The sequence below is a fragment of the Canis lupus genome, chromosome 7, assembly GCF_003254725.2.
Source record: "Canis lupus dingo isolate Sandy chromosome 7, ASM325472v2, whole genome shotgun sequence".
In the NCBI taxonomy this organism is placed as follows: domain Eukaryota; kingdom Metazoa; phylum Chordata; class Mammalia; order Carnivora; family Canidae; genus Canis; species Canis lupus.
Window position 1 is genome coordinate 65,478,482 of NC_064249.1, and position 17,078 is coordinate 65,495,559.

General features: G+C 38.5%; 1 long non-coding RNA gene across 1 annotated transcript; it reads right to left on the minus strand.

Moving 5' to 3' along the window:
* Positions 1–4,380: 4,380 nt before the first annotated feature.
* LOC112647966 (uncharacterized) lies at positions 4,381–12,444 on the minus strand. The gene is made up of 3 exons (XR_003128607.3): positions 12,343–12,444; positions 9,470–9,581; positions 4,381–5,705 (listed from the first exon to the last, which is right to left on the minus strand). It is a non-coding gene; the product is annotated as an uncharacterized LOC112647966 (long non-coding RNA).
* Positions 12,445–17,078: the final 4,634 nt, after the last annotated feature.

The following is a 17,078-nucleotide window of genomic DNA, read 5'->3' on the forward strand; positions in this document are numbered from 1 at the left end:
TCATTGAAATATAACATTCCATTGAATATATATACTAAAAATTGCTTATCCATGCTGCTGTCGATGGGCATTTGGGTTATTTTCAGTTTGAGACTTTCAAAGACTGCTTCTATAAACAGTCTAGTGTAGGTGGTTTTTTGAATACAGGTACATATCTCTGTTAGGTATATATTAGGAGTGGAACTGCTAGGCTGTAGAAAATCATATGGGATATTTGTCATTTTCTTTCTTACTGTTGTGTAGGAATTCTTTATATATTCAGAATGCAAACTAAAGAATGGAAAAAGATGTATTACACAAACAGCAATTATAAGAAAGGTGTGATAGTTATACTCATACCAGACAAAATAGATTTTAAAACAAAAATTACTACTAGAGAGAAAGAAAAATATTTTATAATAGAAAGGTTAATTCATCAGGAAGATGTAACAATTTTAAGTCTATATGCACTTACCAACAGAGCCTCAAAATACATGAGGCAAAAACTGACAGAATTGAAAAGAGAAATAGAGAATTCATAAGTCATAATTGGAGACTTCTATACCTAATTTTCAATAATAGCACAACTAGAAAGAAGATCAATAAGGACTTTAACATAGGTGTAAACCTTCATGACCTGAGGTTAGACCAAGCTTTTTTATACCTGACACCAAAAGCACAAGTCACAAAAGGGAAACTAGGTAAATTTGATTTTATCAAAATTTAAAAATTTATACTTCCATGGATTCCACTAAGAAAGTGAAAAGACAACCCACAAAACAGGATATTTGCAAATCATATATCTGATAAGGGACCTGTATCTAGAATACAGAAGGGACCCTTACAACTCAATAATTAAAAGAAAAATGACCCGATTTTTAAATGGGCAATGGATATGAATAGACATTTCTTCAGAGAAGATATACAAATAGCCAATAGGTACAAGAAGGAGAGATACAATGCAATAAGAGCACATTAGGGAAATTTAAATCAAAACCACAACAAGATAGCATTTCATTCCCACTTGGATGGCTCTAATAAAAAAGACAGATAATAACAAGTGTTGATAAGGATATGGAGAGGTTAAAATCCTTATGTATTAATGGTGATGAAAAATGGTGCAGTCACTTTGGAAAGCATTCTTGCAATTCCTCAAGATAGTAAACATAGAATTTCCATAGGACCCAGCAATTCCACTTTTAGGTATATACCCAAGACAAATGAAACCATATCTGAATACAAAAATTTGCACACAAATGTTCATAGTAGCATTATTCATGATAGCGAAACACAGAAACTATACAAATATTTATCAAATGAGGCACAGATAAATAAAGTGTGGTATATCCACATAATGGAATATTATTTCCATTGTAAAAAGGAATAAAAAATTAAAAATGAAATAAAACAAAAAGGAATGAAATACTGATGAATACTACGTCATGGTTGAACCTTGAAAACATTATGCCCAGTGTGTGTGTAGGGGGAACTAGTCATAAAGAAGACATGTTGAATGATTCTATTTGTTTAAAATATCCGATTCAGTCAAATCCATAGTCAGAAAGTATATCAGTTGTTGCCGGGGCCTGGGAGATTTGGGAGGAGTGGGATGGGGTGTGATTACTCATCAGTACAAAGTCTATATTATGGATTTTGAGGTTGGTTGTGGTGGTTACACGATTCTGGATACACTAAAAGCCATTGAATTGTACACCTTATATGGATGAATTGGATGATATGTGAATAATATCACAAGCTATTAAAAACAATTTCAATCTTGAACAATTCATGCTTACATTCTTTAAAAGATTATTACTCTTTAATACCTCCCACAGTGCTCAGGATATGTGGTCAATAAATGCAAATCAACAGAGTAAAGACTTTGATCAAATTAGACTGAAGAGGCAATATGCTTTCAAATTTCTCTGACACAGATTTCAGGCACAGACTTAGGCCATTCCACAGGATTCTGATCTGACAAAGAACAGAACCCTTTTCTGGGTTAGATGAAAAGGGGAAGCACCCCAAACAATAAGACAACCAAGCTACAAGCTGGCGCATTCCTATCTGCATGGCTGATAAGGACCATCTGATGCAATGTGGCCTTCCTCACCACAAAGTCACAATATTTATTTTAACACCAGTGAATATTGAGTGTGTGTATATATCTATATACTGATAAAACATTGCTCTAATATGTACACAGGGTCTGAACAGGATCAATTTATCAGGGTAATCATGCAAGCCTATGTATGAGAGAGGTCGTTTACATAGTGGGTTGATAGAGTACTGTGATATAAGCCATAGAGAAGCACTATCTAATGCTCATAATGCATGATATATATTTCATAATATGAGTATTGTATAAATAATTAATAGCATGGGCTTGAGAAAGCATTAGGATATGAATAAGAGAGTTTGCATGCAAGAAGATCTGCTCAAAGACTCGCTCTTAGTAGATTGGATAGAAATGCACAGGTTGGCCAAGCATATCACACATTTTTAGGGCCATTCTTCATCAAGCTTTGCCTTGTCTGATGGCTGATTCTCCTACTCAATGATGCTATTTCTTCAGATACAATTTTGAAGTATTTTATTTGTAAGTTTAAAAAATGTGTCTGCTGTCTATTTGTGTGAAAGTCAACATAGAGGAAAAAAATAATAAAAATAATAATAGTAAAAAGAAAGTCAACGTAGAGATAAATTGCCTCATAAAATAGCAAAACAGAATGCAACTTTTTGAATTTCTAGATGTCACCATTTGTCTCAGAAATGTTCTATTTAGAAATAAGTAGTTGGCAAAATATTGACTAGTCTATGTGTAATTTATCTTTCAACCATTACTCAGTGCTTCCCAAGCACCCTTGATGTCCACCTAGCGAAGAACACTGTGCTGATATTTAGCTCACATCCCCAAGGATATCTCCTTTGCCTAATACATATGTATTAATTCCCATTAACCTCATTTAGAGGAAGGAGCAATGTGGGTATGAAGAGGCCAGAAGGCAGTGAGTGTCTGTTACGGTATATGAGTAACTCTTCCCATTATCATTCGGCCTTTATTTACTCAATGAATTCACATTGTGAGTAACTCATTTTTGAGGGCTGGTTCTTTTTCCTCCAGGGCTACTGGCAAAGACAAGTCCCTCATTCTTTCCTAGAGTTAGAAGTTACAATGGCTGTAAAAGACACTGAAGAAAAGTAACTCTGCGAATTAATGCAGACATTTGCAGACAGAAAGCCTCCTGGAAGAGCATTTATAAAAGTGGAGTTGCTGTTGAACTTACCTCGTGAAGAGAGTAGGCCCATGAATCATGTCTGCTCCCTGTCAGTCAACACCCGGGGACTGGGCATTCCCCTGCCCCACCCCCACCCACTTAGACCTTGGTGGAAACTACATAGGTATTTATAAATCTCTCTCTAAAATCCTGTGATTCACCAGTGCAATGAACCCACTTCTCTCCTCAAGTCTCAACCTCTGAGAAATTATGAGGAGGAGTCAGCTGATGGCCAATGCTCAGACTGACACGAAGAGTTATAGGGCCTGCTGACCTTGCCCTCTGAGTTTCTTTCAGTCCTCAGGAACCACAATTTGAAGACTCTAGATTTACAGTGACAATATAGGCCTTCTATTTGAGACAGTGTCAGAAGGGCTCTGTTTAAAATTTGAAAGAGTGTCTGCTCTCTGATTGGTTTATTCATCAGTAAAATCACTGTGTTCTGCTTCTGTGAAAAGTATTCTTATAGCCCCTTGAAAGGGGGGGGAACCCCTCTAGTTTTCATTGAAACAAGGAAGCAAAAAACTTTAAGGTATATTTTTAAATGATGGTAAGAAGTAAAAAAGAAGGAAGTGTCCATTGGGTCAATGGTACTGGGAGATGGGAAGGATGAGGGTGGAAAAGTGTGAAGGTTGGGTGAGTGTTTTCTCCATCCTAATAGGTGAGGGAATGAGGGTGAAGTCCTGAACAGTGGCTTGATGGGTCCATCTCAGGTTGAGTTTTTCCAGGCCAGAACAATGGAGAGAGAAGGAAAAGAGATTTGAGGGTGAGCATGCTCACAGAATATCAAGTTAATAAGGTAACTTGTAAGATCCACAATTTGTATGAAATTTTTCTTTTATCTTTCAACATTATCTTTCCATAATTTTTAACAAAAACTTTTAGACCCCTAAAATATAAATGCATATATATGCTTTGGGTTTATAACCACATGCTCAAAGTCCCACAATATATTCCAGATTTTAAAAATTAAACAAAGACACTAGAAGAAGTCAAGCCAGAGTCACTGTTATTTGTATAAAAAGTCCCCATTTACTTGATGAATGATTGTGAATTATCAAGGTATTCAACATATTTTATTCGTGTGTTTGTTTTCCAGTAAATAAGAGTGTAGTGACTCAACTATTTAACCAATGTTAGACAATTTTTTTGAACATTTATTGTTTATTATGTTAGACAATTTGAATGACACTGTAAATGTTATTTTTCCATAGCTTTGGATATTTAACGTAAGATTTGCAATGTGACTTTTTTTATTTTTTAGTTACGTGCTTTTTAGTCTTGGACATTCCTCAGGGCAAAATGTTACAAAGAGAATCCTGCTACAATGCGTAGGTTTATAGAATCTGAGGCTTAGAACCAAATCAGAAATCCAGGTAGTGTCCCTCCAGGTTTGGGAAGCCTCCAGGCAGGATCCCTGACCTCCAGTCCCCTGGGTCTTCCGGTCATTGCAGCAACTACTATAGAGGCCTTATTCAATCTTTTAGCTGCTTTGATTACAGCTCCCAAGGAGGAGACAAGCTTCCAGAATGAAGATTATTGGTCTTCCTCAACCTAAATGTCTCTATGACAGGTCACTTCAGGAAGCAACTGAATCTAAATTAGTCACTAAAGTTATCACATTATTTCTCTACTCCCAGCTGCCCTCTAAAAGATTTCTTCATTTGAAGTTAATGCCAGAAAGAAAGAGAATGCAGGAGGAGCTTTCCTGCTGACTCTATCAGACCAAGGATAGAATGTAGGCTCTGGGGGCCGATGTCAACAGGAACACCAGATTCTCCCTCATTTGTTCTTTATCTTTACTTATTGCACGTTTTGCTGCCATGGACTTTTTTATTATTCTAAATTGTGGGTGAGATAATAGTTGGTTTCTCAAAGTGCAAAGGCTAAACCTACTGATAAACTTCAGCTGCTACCAGGGGACAAAACGCCACCCAAACTGCCAAAACAATCATGACCTCACTTCCTGCATGGCGCACTGAAGGCTTCACCAGAAACTCAGAAAACCCAGCAGGCAAGGCTCTGGCATGAGCCAAAGGCAAAGATCAATGAGTCATCTGAGCAGTGCTTTGGCCAGGCCAGTTCTTTTAAGAAATAAATACATGGAAAAAGTTCTTTTGCTTAATTGCTATCTACTCAGGAGCCTTTGCTATCATCAAGCCTTTGCTCATACAAGTAAAATTTACTTCTGGGCTTTTTAAAAAACGAGGGCCAAACACTGAACAACTGAGATATTCATTTCCTCCCCAGCTAACAGGTTTTTCAGGTGTGATGTAAAAACCTCCATTTGCAGTGCAGCTTGGCCAGAAACACACACATTTAATTTATAACACTGATGAGAATTTTCAAGGCGAATACTTAAGGCTTCCTAAAATCATAGGCTTGGGAGCTTTTGAAGGTCTTGAAGGGAACAGTAACATTTGTGTGGTTCTTGAAGTTCAAAGGGTCCTGAAAAGATAAAACAGAGTTTCAGTGCCCCATGGGGGCTTTGCATGGCTTTGGGGAAGGGAAACGAATATTGTTTGAATGGCTACCATGTACTAAGCTCAAGGTGGCCTTAATGACACAAATTAATATGATCTTGACCTCTCTGTCTAGTCATTCCACGTGGTGCAGAAAGGGCTAAGCCTGAGGAATGAGCAGGTGCTAAGGAAACCCAGGGAGGGCACCAAGTCCAGCCTGCACCTAGAAAAGGTGGTCAGCAAGGTCTTCTCTTGACAAGTACCATAAGGGAATCTTAGAGGACAAGTAGGGATTAATGAATCCCACTATGATAAGATAGAATCAAAGGAAAACAGAAATTGAAATTAGAAAGCCTAGTTTGAGACTTGAGTCTCTCCTTATTACTATGTCACCTTAAGAGAGAAAAGAGCTTTAAGTTTCTAAAACTATCTCTCTTATATAAAATAAGGATGATAATACCCAGATTATAGTGTTGTTGAAAGGACAGACTAGATAATTTATCCTTTTATTTCTTTTTTTATTATTATTTAGGCATGTGCTAAAACTTTCTTGGTATCCTTTTATTTCTATTTCTATTTCTATTTCTATTATCTCTATCTCTACCTCTATCTTTACTTCAGGCAGAGGGAGCAGTATGTGCAGAGTCATGGGGACCAAAGAGACTGGTGTAATCCTTAGAACTGAAAGTGTCATAATCCCTCCATCCTAGAACAATCTGTGTACATCTAGTGTGGCCATTTTCCTTCTTCTCGTTTTGCCCAGAATTATGAGACAAAGAGAGACAAGGTCATGGCAAAAGCAGAGACTGCAGAAGTAAGTAAGAATCATGATCTATGGGGTTTAGCTGGTTTAGAGAAGAAGTAAGACAGATGTGGAGAAGAAAGATCGGCTGAAATTGTGGTGGTCTTAGTGAAACAGAAGAACTTGTGATGTGAGTAGCTGGAGTGAGGGTGCTGGCAGGACCCAGAGGAGTAAATTTCCTTTAAATGTGAGATTTCATACATCAGGAAATTCTGAGGGATGAAAGGAACAAGCACAGCCCAGAGAGCACAGAGCTGAAATGGAGTCCTGGTAAAGGCCACTGGACCAAAAAAAAAAAAAAAAAAAAAAAAGGCCACTGGACAAAGAGGTCAAGAGCATGATTGACTAGAGTGTTGGGCCAGTCTGTGAGTTGGACTTTGAAAGTCTTTAAACTGACAGGATTCACAATGGAAAAGGTAAATACCAAACTCTTCTCAAACCTCTTCCTGAATTACTAACGTGGATGAGAGATATCACTGTCTACTCAGTTATCCCAGCTGGGAACGTAGGCTTTATCTTCAAATTCTCTCACTCCTTCACCGGTCCATCCAACCAAGGAGCCCACTCATGGGGGCTTTTGTACAACAGCTGTAGACCTCTAGCAAAAGGAGAAGTCTTGTAGAGCTCTGGTTATAAGGTTGCAACCAGGCAGACCTAGGAGAGTATTGGCTCATCCTTTTCTGGCTGTATCAATGTGGGCAAGTGACCTACACACCATGCTTCATTTTTCTTGTTTGGAAGAGAAGATAATAATGGTATCTGCCTCAGAGAACTACAGTGAATTATGAGGTCGTATACATAAAATGTAGTGTCTGGCACACAGTAAGTACTCAATAAATGCTAGTCATTGATGTGGTAGTGTTAGTGGTGCTTTAGAATGCTATAGCAGACATGGAAAACTTCCAAAGACATTCCAATTCATGGAAAACTAGAATTATTCTTTGCTTGTAGGAGAGAAAGAATGCCTATGTTGGGTAAAAATGAAGTATATTAGGAATACAGTAAAGGATGCATTATAGGGAATGATGGGGATTGAAGCCTGAATAGACAGAGGGAAGCTTAGAGAATTCACTGATGCCAGTCAAGACAAGAAACCAGATAGGGGAGAAGAAGAAAGTGGCCAGCAGGGGCAGTAAGATTGAATTCTGTGCCTTCTAGAGAAGAGTTTAGGAAGAGAGAGGGCTAGCAGACCACCATTACTATCTATCTTAAGCAAAATAGTAGCCAGAGGGGATATGGACCAAGAGGGTTTCCCAGGCAGCCTCCAAGACCAGCTAAGTTTGAGGAATCCTAGAAAATCTGGAACATTAAGCATTGACACCAGCACCTAAGAAGCATGCTGGTTACCAGTGAGATGTATGGGCTCTGCAGACTGGTCTCTGAGAAGCACTACAAGCTGTTTAATATCCCAGATTTCAGCTCTGTATTGTATATTTCCCTACATATTAACATTTCTGAAATTAGAGCATGTCTTGTTGTGATTGTCTCCCCCCAAGTGCTGTGCATTAAATCCCTAGAGCCACCATCAATGGCATCTTAGATTCAAGGAAACACAAAATATGTCACAATAGTATTAGTTAAGTGAAATGTGCTAAATTTCTAGAACTCTATGGCATTTGATCTGTAAGTCACATATTCTGAGGGATGCTAGGAAATATAAATATTCTGACCAATAAAACTAATGCTGTTAATTACCTAGAGAATTCATGTTCAAATCAATTGATTGGGAGATTATGCACAGTCAGGAAATTGACTCAATGGAGGTGATAATAGCTAAGAACCCCCACTGCCTGGCCAGCTAGAGTGGATGTCTTCCTACTCCCAGCCTAGGGCTGCCTTTCCAGTAAGTCCTTCTAGATATCTGCAAGTTTAATGCACAAAAGCTTTCCCATTCATTCTGAAGCCTTGACAAATGTGCCTTTGCTTATTGGGGCTTCCAAAAGAAAAGATTAAATGAAATCTGAATGGAATACAAATAGTTCTTCCTTTCAGGTATTTTATTCTCTGAGAGCTCATGCCAGAAAACAAGCTTCCTTCATGATCACCAGGGAGCCCCCACTGGTATTGGTATTCTAATGGCTGGAGACATCCCCCAGGTTCCCTCTATCAATTCATATGATGGTATATATATTTAATCAGTTTCCACCATGTTCCTGGAAAGGCATTTAGCTGGCTGCCAACAGGCTCCTCCTCCTGCTCCCATACACCCATGAAGTCAGTTGGCCGAGCCCTTGATTCAACTACAGGGGCTCTGTAATCCTCTTCCTGAATTTTCTCCCGGGCAAACCAAGCTTCCCATCATGCATGAGCTCATTGTTCTGCCTCTCAAAATTTACCTACATGAAATCACCCATACTCTCTTCATGTATAGGCCAAGCAAGTCAACTAGATATATATTTTTTAATTCATGGAGGCTAGCATCATTCAAGAAAAAGAAGACTCTGGGTAGAAATGAAATAAAACACAATGAACTGTGGCTGGCTGGCTCTGTAAAGGGGAATTGTGGCACAGCAAAGAGAAACAGCCTTACAGAGAAGGAAAATCAATTTTCATTAATGATTTTGAGTGTGCCATTGGCCTCAAGTTAATTATTTATTCGCATGAGGGTTTAGATTTATCTCATGGATATGCCAGATTATTTGAAAGGGTTTTAGTGCCTTTGACCTATGCTCAACGAATCTTCTTGACCCATATTTCATTTCACATGCAAAATCAGTAGGCAGTGTATCGGTCATTTTTTTCTAGTTTATTCATTAATCCCATCAACTAATAATTAAAGAGGTTTACTATGGGCTACATGTTATTCAAAGTTCTAGGAATAAAACTGTGAGCAGAATATAGTCTCTACCTTCATGGAGCTTGACATTCTAACAGTGGGAGAGACAGGTGACCAGCTAATAAAAAATAAATGTGAACACTTGATGTGAAGTAATAAAATGCCACCTTACCTCTGGCTGTGTCTTTGAGAAACTCACAGCCCCACTCAAATCCTGAAGAAAACATCAGACAAATTCCAATAGAGGGGCATCCTACAAAACACTTGACCAGTTCTCCTCAAAACTGTCAAGGTCATCAAAAATAAAGAAAGTCAGAGAAACTGTTAGAACCAAAAGAAACCTAAGGACACATGATAACTAAATGTAATGTGAAATCCTGGATGGGGTCCTAGAAGAGATAAAGAACATTAGGCAAAAACTAAGGCAATTTGCTTTTTTTTTTTTTTTTTTTTTGGTACTGTCTGTATCCAACATGAGGCTTGAACACATGACCCCAAGATCAAGAGTCACATGCTCTACTGACCAAGTCAGCCAGCCACTCCAAAAATTAAGGAAATTTTAATCAACTACGGACTTCAGTGAGTTACAAATAAATGGATATAAACATCACAATTTCAGATAGTAATCAGTCTGATTAGGAAGACTGCTGAAGAGCAGTGAGGTGAGACAGGCTTCCCTGAGAAGGGGACATTCCAAGTGTTATGGGAATGATGAGAAGAAATCTACCTGCAAAGTGAGGAAGCACATCTGAAGAATGGGAGCAAATGAAAAAAGGCCCTGAATTAAGAATCACCTGGTATGTTCAAAAAACAAGTAGAGAGCTTTGTGTGCCCAGAACCTGGCAAGTGAGTAGAATAAGAAGTCACTGGAGAAACTCCCCAGGTTCTGGAGGCCATGGATGGTCTTCTAGGTCAAGCTAAAGGTATGAAATTATTCAGAGTTACTGGTGAGTTTTAAGCAGGAAAGTGGCATGATCTGACTTATCTTTGAAAAACATCACTCTAGGTGCTGTGCTAAGAACAGAGCATATCAGAGCCTGTCAGGCACTGGGCAGAGAAGTAAACGGGGAGTGACTGTTAAATAGGCATAGAGTTTCTTATGGTGATATTAATGTTCTAGAAGTAGATAGTGGTGATTGGTTGCACTACATTGGTAATGTACTAAAAACCACTGAATTGAAGACCTTAAAAATGGTTAAAATGGTGAATTTTATGTTATAGGAGTTTTATCTCAATTTTTGAAAGAATAGATTATAGAAATGGGGGCAAGCATGGAAGCAGGTGGTTCAGCTACAAGGCTATTCCCTAATACAGGAGAGAAACAATGATGTCTTGGACTGGAGTGACAGCAGTAGAACTAAAGAGAAGTGTCTGGATTTAGACATATTTTGGAAGGAGAGCGGTAGGATTACTTTAGAGTTCATGTGTGTGGAACAGGTTATTGCAGGAAATCATGAGTGATGTTAAGACCGTAGGAGAGACACTTCTGACTTCTAGTTTATTTTAAGACTTTCTAGTATGGGTTTTATACGCCAGATGTTAGTACACTTAAGGATACAAATGATAGAAAACACTAACTCTAAATGGGTTAAATAGTAGGAAATTTACTAAGAATAAATCCAATAGTAGTAATGGCTTCATGCTGGTACAATCAGTGGCTGAGCACTTCATAAAGGACCTGGGTTCTTAACATCTTTCTGTTATGCTTTGCCCTCATCTAGCCTGTCTTCATGGCTTTAAGATGGCAACAGCAGTTCCAGGTGTCACATTCAAGCAAGAGCAAGACAATGACAAGGGGAAGAAATGGCATCTCTTTCTATTTAGCTTTCTTAGAAGCAAAGAATGTAGACAGTCCCAATGACTTCTCAGCATGTTATGTGTCTTTCTAATTTTATTTTATTTTTGCCTCATGGAAAACAATTATGTATTTATTCAATGGAACTGAGCTACAGAAAAAATAAAGAGTAACTGGAGGGTGAAGGTAGAGGAAGAAAAAATTAGAAGTTTAAAAAAAGTGGCTTTTTTTGAGGGGGGGTCTGTCTGTGTTTGCTGTGGTACTGCTCACACATATCTTCCCATGAACAACAGCATTCTGGGCTGTTGGTTAATGAAGAGACTCAGGTTTTTTTCTCACATTATCTGAGATTAAGCATGGGAAATGGAATTATCATGGTTAGCTCAAACTATCCAGGATCTATCTCCTAAAGCTGGGGATGAGGTTCAATTTCCTCTGAGGTACATGGCAATGGGAAGATGACCAATGGCTAAACAAAGGTGTAGGGTGGTTATTTGGTAGGCAACTAACAGCATCTGAGCCATGGTGGGTGAAAGGAAAAACAGGGGAGGGGGTTAAAGAATGTATTCATTATAAATAGGGAGAGGTGCAGAGAACACAAAGTATATTATTGTATCGCCAGAAATATGTCTGATAACTTCACTATCCCTATATATTTCTTAAAACTAGAGAAAAAGCATTTTGAATAGCCTTGAACATTTGATAAGAACTTGAGGTTCCTAGAAAGACTTAATAGAACAAAGGCAAAACAGGAAATCAAAGAACAGTTTAATAATCAAGGTTTGATAATAATGGTTTAACAATAATGGCTATAATCACTGAGCATTTCCTATATGTACAACACTTTTCTCCATACTTAACATATAAAATACCATTTAATTCCCAAGATGCCTTATTACTACATTTTCACTTTATAAGTGAGGAAATGGAGGTTTTGAAAGTTTAGGACAATTTATCACACAATTGAACCAGGATTTAAACCCAGACTCCAAAGCACGCATGCTTAAGCGCTGAGCTTCCTACACATCAAGCGTCAATCTAGACTTGAAAGTTTAAACTTTAGAGCAATATTTCTAAACCAACACCCCCTTTATGGAAAGAACAAAACATGTCCTGCCATCCTCAAAGAGACTTTGATTTTGATTACTTATCTTCATGTATAAAATCAATAGATATCTTCTTTCCTTTTACATGAAATTGACTTGCATTTTCAAACCTTCCCCCCTTCCCTGAAATTCTGTTATGCTTACTGGATGGTATGGGGGGTGGGATCCTCTTCTGGAGTGTGAATTAGTCTTCTAGAGCATTTGGGGAGGTATCTATGAGTGGAGGTTCTAAAGGAATTCTGGTCCTATTGGAATTCTGGTCCCAATGACCTATACTGGCTGTCCATATACTTACCCAAGTGAGCTAGATCATTGCTCAACTTTCCACTTTAGCTGAATGGGTTTGGTCTTGAGGTCAAAGACTTCCTAGAGCTGACTCTTGATTTTTTTTTTAATTTTTTTAATTTATTTTATGATAGTCACAGAGAGAGAGAGAGAGGGGCAGAGACATAGGCAGAGGGAGAAGCAGGCTCCATGCACCGGGAGCCCGATGTGGGATTCGATCCCGGGTCTCCAGGATCGCGCCCTGAGCCAAAGGCAGGCGCCAAACCGCTGCGCCACCCAGGGATCCCGAGCTGACTCTTGATTGTGTAAGAGAGGGCAAGCCACTAATTCTCTCATTTGTTAAATGGAGAAAACATATGATACTTAATATCTCCAAAGTATAAATGGGGTTAATTATGGTTCAACCACTATTGGAAACAAGAATTTTTGTTTCTCAGAAGATTGTTCTCAAGGGATAGAAGATACATTCCTATTTCCTCCAAGAAGACAGGTGAGACTGAATGAGTACTTTTGCTTGTTCTCTCTCTTTTTGTATAATTATTTCTTCAGGGCAAGGTGTGTATTGCTAATAGTCAGCACTTGTGTGAAATTAAACCATAAACACAACAGATAAGACGCACAATATTAGATTGGACAGTTTCCCCCACTCAGTAGTGGAAGCTTCACATGAACCCACAGGACTAACCCTGCCTCCATATCTGTGATTTATCTATGTCCAGTTAAAGATCATTCAGAATTGCCATCCAATTTAGGAATGCAATTCCTAAATGGAACAATAAATATTAATTTCATAGCTGCCTCTGAGTCTGCACAGATGGAGACTTAGCACAGACTCCTCTTAGCACAGGTGGATCATGTCATTATAGTCACACATCATTTCCCCACCATAGGTGAGTGGATGACAGTTGTGTGGGGCTTTGAGTGGAGCCTGTGTGCTAATATGAGAACTTAACCAATTTTTTAAAAATTATGCCTGTATTTGGAGATCAAGTTCTTGCTTCTTACAATACTGTGCTAGGCATGATGTTCTTGTGTCGTCTGTCCCTGTTAATATTCCTTGGAACACTGCTTGGCACACATGTACATGTAAGTACTCTGTAAGTACTAGTTATTGTCATTCCTTTTGTTGCCCGTGTCTTTGTTAGGCAAAGACCTAGAATGGAAAGCAATGCAAGACTGTTAGTCATCAAACATCTCTGAGGGTTGTTCCTCAATGAAGGCTATGCCATATTCTCTCTTAGATATTTATGAGCTGTTGTGAAGAGGCATCTACAGTTTCCTCCAATTCTCTCCTCAGGTAAACAGTGGTGAAACAGGTGCATAAGAAGAATGATATTTATCAAGGTTTGGCCACTCAAGGGAAAGGTTTGTTGTGACATTCCCCTTTTCTCTTCTGAGGAAAGGCAATCTGGCTGTTTATCTCCTTGATCTGTCCAAGATCTGTCCATGATTCTCTGGCAGAGAATCATGGCTGTTTGCACAGTTGGCTTTGAGGAAGTGTTCCAGTTTTAATGTCCAACAATCTACAGGGGACCGAGAATGCTAGCATCACTTAAGACCTATCATGAGCTTGAAGGCACCTCATTTGGATATTAAGTACAGGCTCTTTGCTCTGTAAGGCCAAATTTATGACCTTATGCAAATTGCTTAAACTCTTCTAGCTCCAGTTTAATCTTTAGTTTATCCATAGAAAATGGAAAGAATAACAACTTATAAGATTTTGGTGACATTTAGGAGTAATGTATGTAACACACATAGGATGCTAACTTTGCACATAGTAGATGCTCAATAAATAGTAAGTATTGTTATAATTTCTTTGCAGTGTTTATACGATGGAATAATGCTTTTGTTAGGTTTCTGAAAATGTGGCATTCAAAATTATACACACACACACACATTATACAACAAGTTAAAATATGTACAAGAAAATAGTCAAAAGGAAAAATATCAACATATCCAATAGTCACTGTTTGGAGGTGAACTGCTGGTACAACCAAAACCTAAAATAAACTTAAAAAAATAACTCTTGGATCATTTTAATTATCCAAGTGATGCCTGATAAATATATTCTCCTTATGTTCCTCTCTTCTCCAAATGTGAACAGTTAGGATTTTGTGTGAGATATTTTATATCTTTGACTTAGATATCTTTAATTCATATGTTTGCCTAAAGAAAATATACTGTATTCTTTTATGTATTTGCTTTCAAAATGGTGTTATCCCATAAGTGTCATTCTGTAATTGGCTTTTTAAATTAATTAATTAATTAATTGTTAGAGAGAGAGGGAAGGAGGTGCAGAGGGAGAGGGAGAGAATCTTAAGCAGGCTCCATTCCCAGTGCAGAGCCCCACAGCTCCATCCCACAACCCTGAGATTATGACCTGAGCCAAAATCAAGAATCAGAGACTTAACCCACTGGGCCATCCAGGAGCCCTTTCAATAGGCTTTTTAAAAGCAACATTATATTTTTAAGGTCTTGTCATATTGCTGCATATGAACATAATTCCTTTAAACTACTATTTTTAATTATATGGATATGCCCAAATTTATTTAATATTCCACTTTTGATAGGGATTTAGGCTGTCCTAATTTTTCACTCTTACCAGGAAAGCAGCAGGGAATCCTTGCATGTCTCTCTCCTTTGCACATGGGTGTTGCTTTAGATGAAACACCATGTCCTTTGCACATGAGTGTTGCTTTAGATGAAACACTTTGCCTAAAATCTGTTGGCAAAGTGTCTAAGTGTAGCTCTAATAGACACTCCCAGTCACCCTTCAGAATGACTGTACCTGTTCTCTAGTACTTTGCCAGCAGTTAATTTTGTCAAATTTTAAAGTGTTTTCCAATCTGATGGGTTAAAAAAAATCATACTTCGTTGGAGTTTTTCTCTTTTTATTTCAAAATAATTATAGATTCACAGCAAGTTGCAAAGATAGTACAGTGAGGTCTGTGTGCCCTTCAGTCAGTTTCCCCCAAAGGCTATAATCTTCTATAACTATGGTACCTATCAACATCAGAAAATTGACATTGGTATAAAGTGTGCATGGTCTATGTCATTTTACCACGTGCATAGATTCATGCACCATACCGCAGCCAAGATACAGAACTATGCCATCACCACAAAGATCTCCCTCATTTGCCCCTTAGAGTCACACACCTGCCCCCTCCACCATCCCTAGCTCCTGAACACTAGTACTCTGTTCTCTATTCTCTAATTATGTGTTATTTTGAAAATGTTATATAAATGTAATCATGCAGTATATAACCTTTTGATATTGGCCTTTTTTACTCAGCAGAATACCCTTGAAATCCATCCAGGTTGTTGCGTTTATCAATAATTGTTGCTTTTTATTGCTGAGGAGTATCACATGGTGTAGATTTACCAAGGTTTGTTTAATCATTTATCTGCCTTGAGACCTTTCAGTCACTTCCAGTTTGAGACTATCACAAATAAAGCTGCTGTAAACATTACATACAGCTCTTTGTGTGGACACAAGTTTTCACTTCTCTGGCATTAATGCCAAGAGGCCATTGCTGGATCTTATGGTAAGGGTTAGTTGTTGTTGTTGTTTTTTAAGAAACCACCACACTATTTTCCAGAGTGGTTGTACCGCTTTACATTCCCTCCAAAAATGTATGACAGATCCAGTTTCTCCACATTCTTGCCACCTTTTGGTGTTGTCATTAAGTTTTATTTAGCTTTTCTACCTGGTGTGCAGTGTTATTGCTTTGTGGGCTTAATTTTCATTTCCCTAAAGGTTAGGGATATTAAATGTGTGCTTGTCCGCCATCCATATTTTGACTTTGATGAAGTGTCTTTTCATGTCATTTGCCCATTTTCTAGTTGAATTAGGTTGTTTTTTTTTTACAGTTAAGGTCATGTATTCTTTATATATTCTAGATATGAATTCTTATATGAGGGTAGAGTAGTGCCCCAGTGATGGGGACAGGGGGGCTCATCACCACCAGGTGGGGAAGAAAGTCCCAATTCCTCACTTGGACTTCTGTGACACCACCCCCATGGTGAGGAGGGGCTGTGGGGTACAGGGGGTGTCCACTGGAGCTCATTGAGAGTGGAAGTTTGAGCTCCCTAGTCAGACTTTGCTGGCAATGTGGGGCGGGAACTATCTTTTTCCATGGGATCTGTCTGGGGTAGAGAGCATTATCGTCTAAAAGTGTTCTATCCTAATAGACTGCCCTTTCCTGGTCTGATTAGAGCAAGCAGGTTCTTCTAGGGCTTTGCTTGTCTAGGCCTAGTGAGATGTCCTTGTTGCCCACTCCCCCAGCATGCAGTCTGGGATGTATGAGGCAAAGAGAAAACCCAGAGAGCTCACTGCCCCCTTGTTCTTTGGGTTCTGGGGCCTCTAGCTACTCTGCATTCTCTCCATGTTTCAGAGTCCTCTTATATTGTTTTATAGATAATGTCCAGGATTCCTATCTGTTCTTAGCAGGAAGTACAGGGAAAGCACTTTTACTTCAGCTTTCCAGAAGCAGAATGGATACTGGTTGTTGTAATTTGCATTCTTTATTATTAGTGAGATTGATTACCAATATCGAGCCCCATGTCGGGCTCTCTGCTCTGCGAGGATCCTGCTT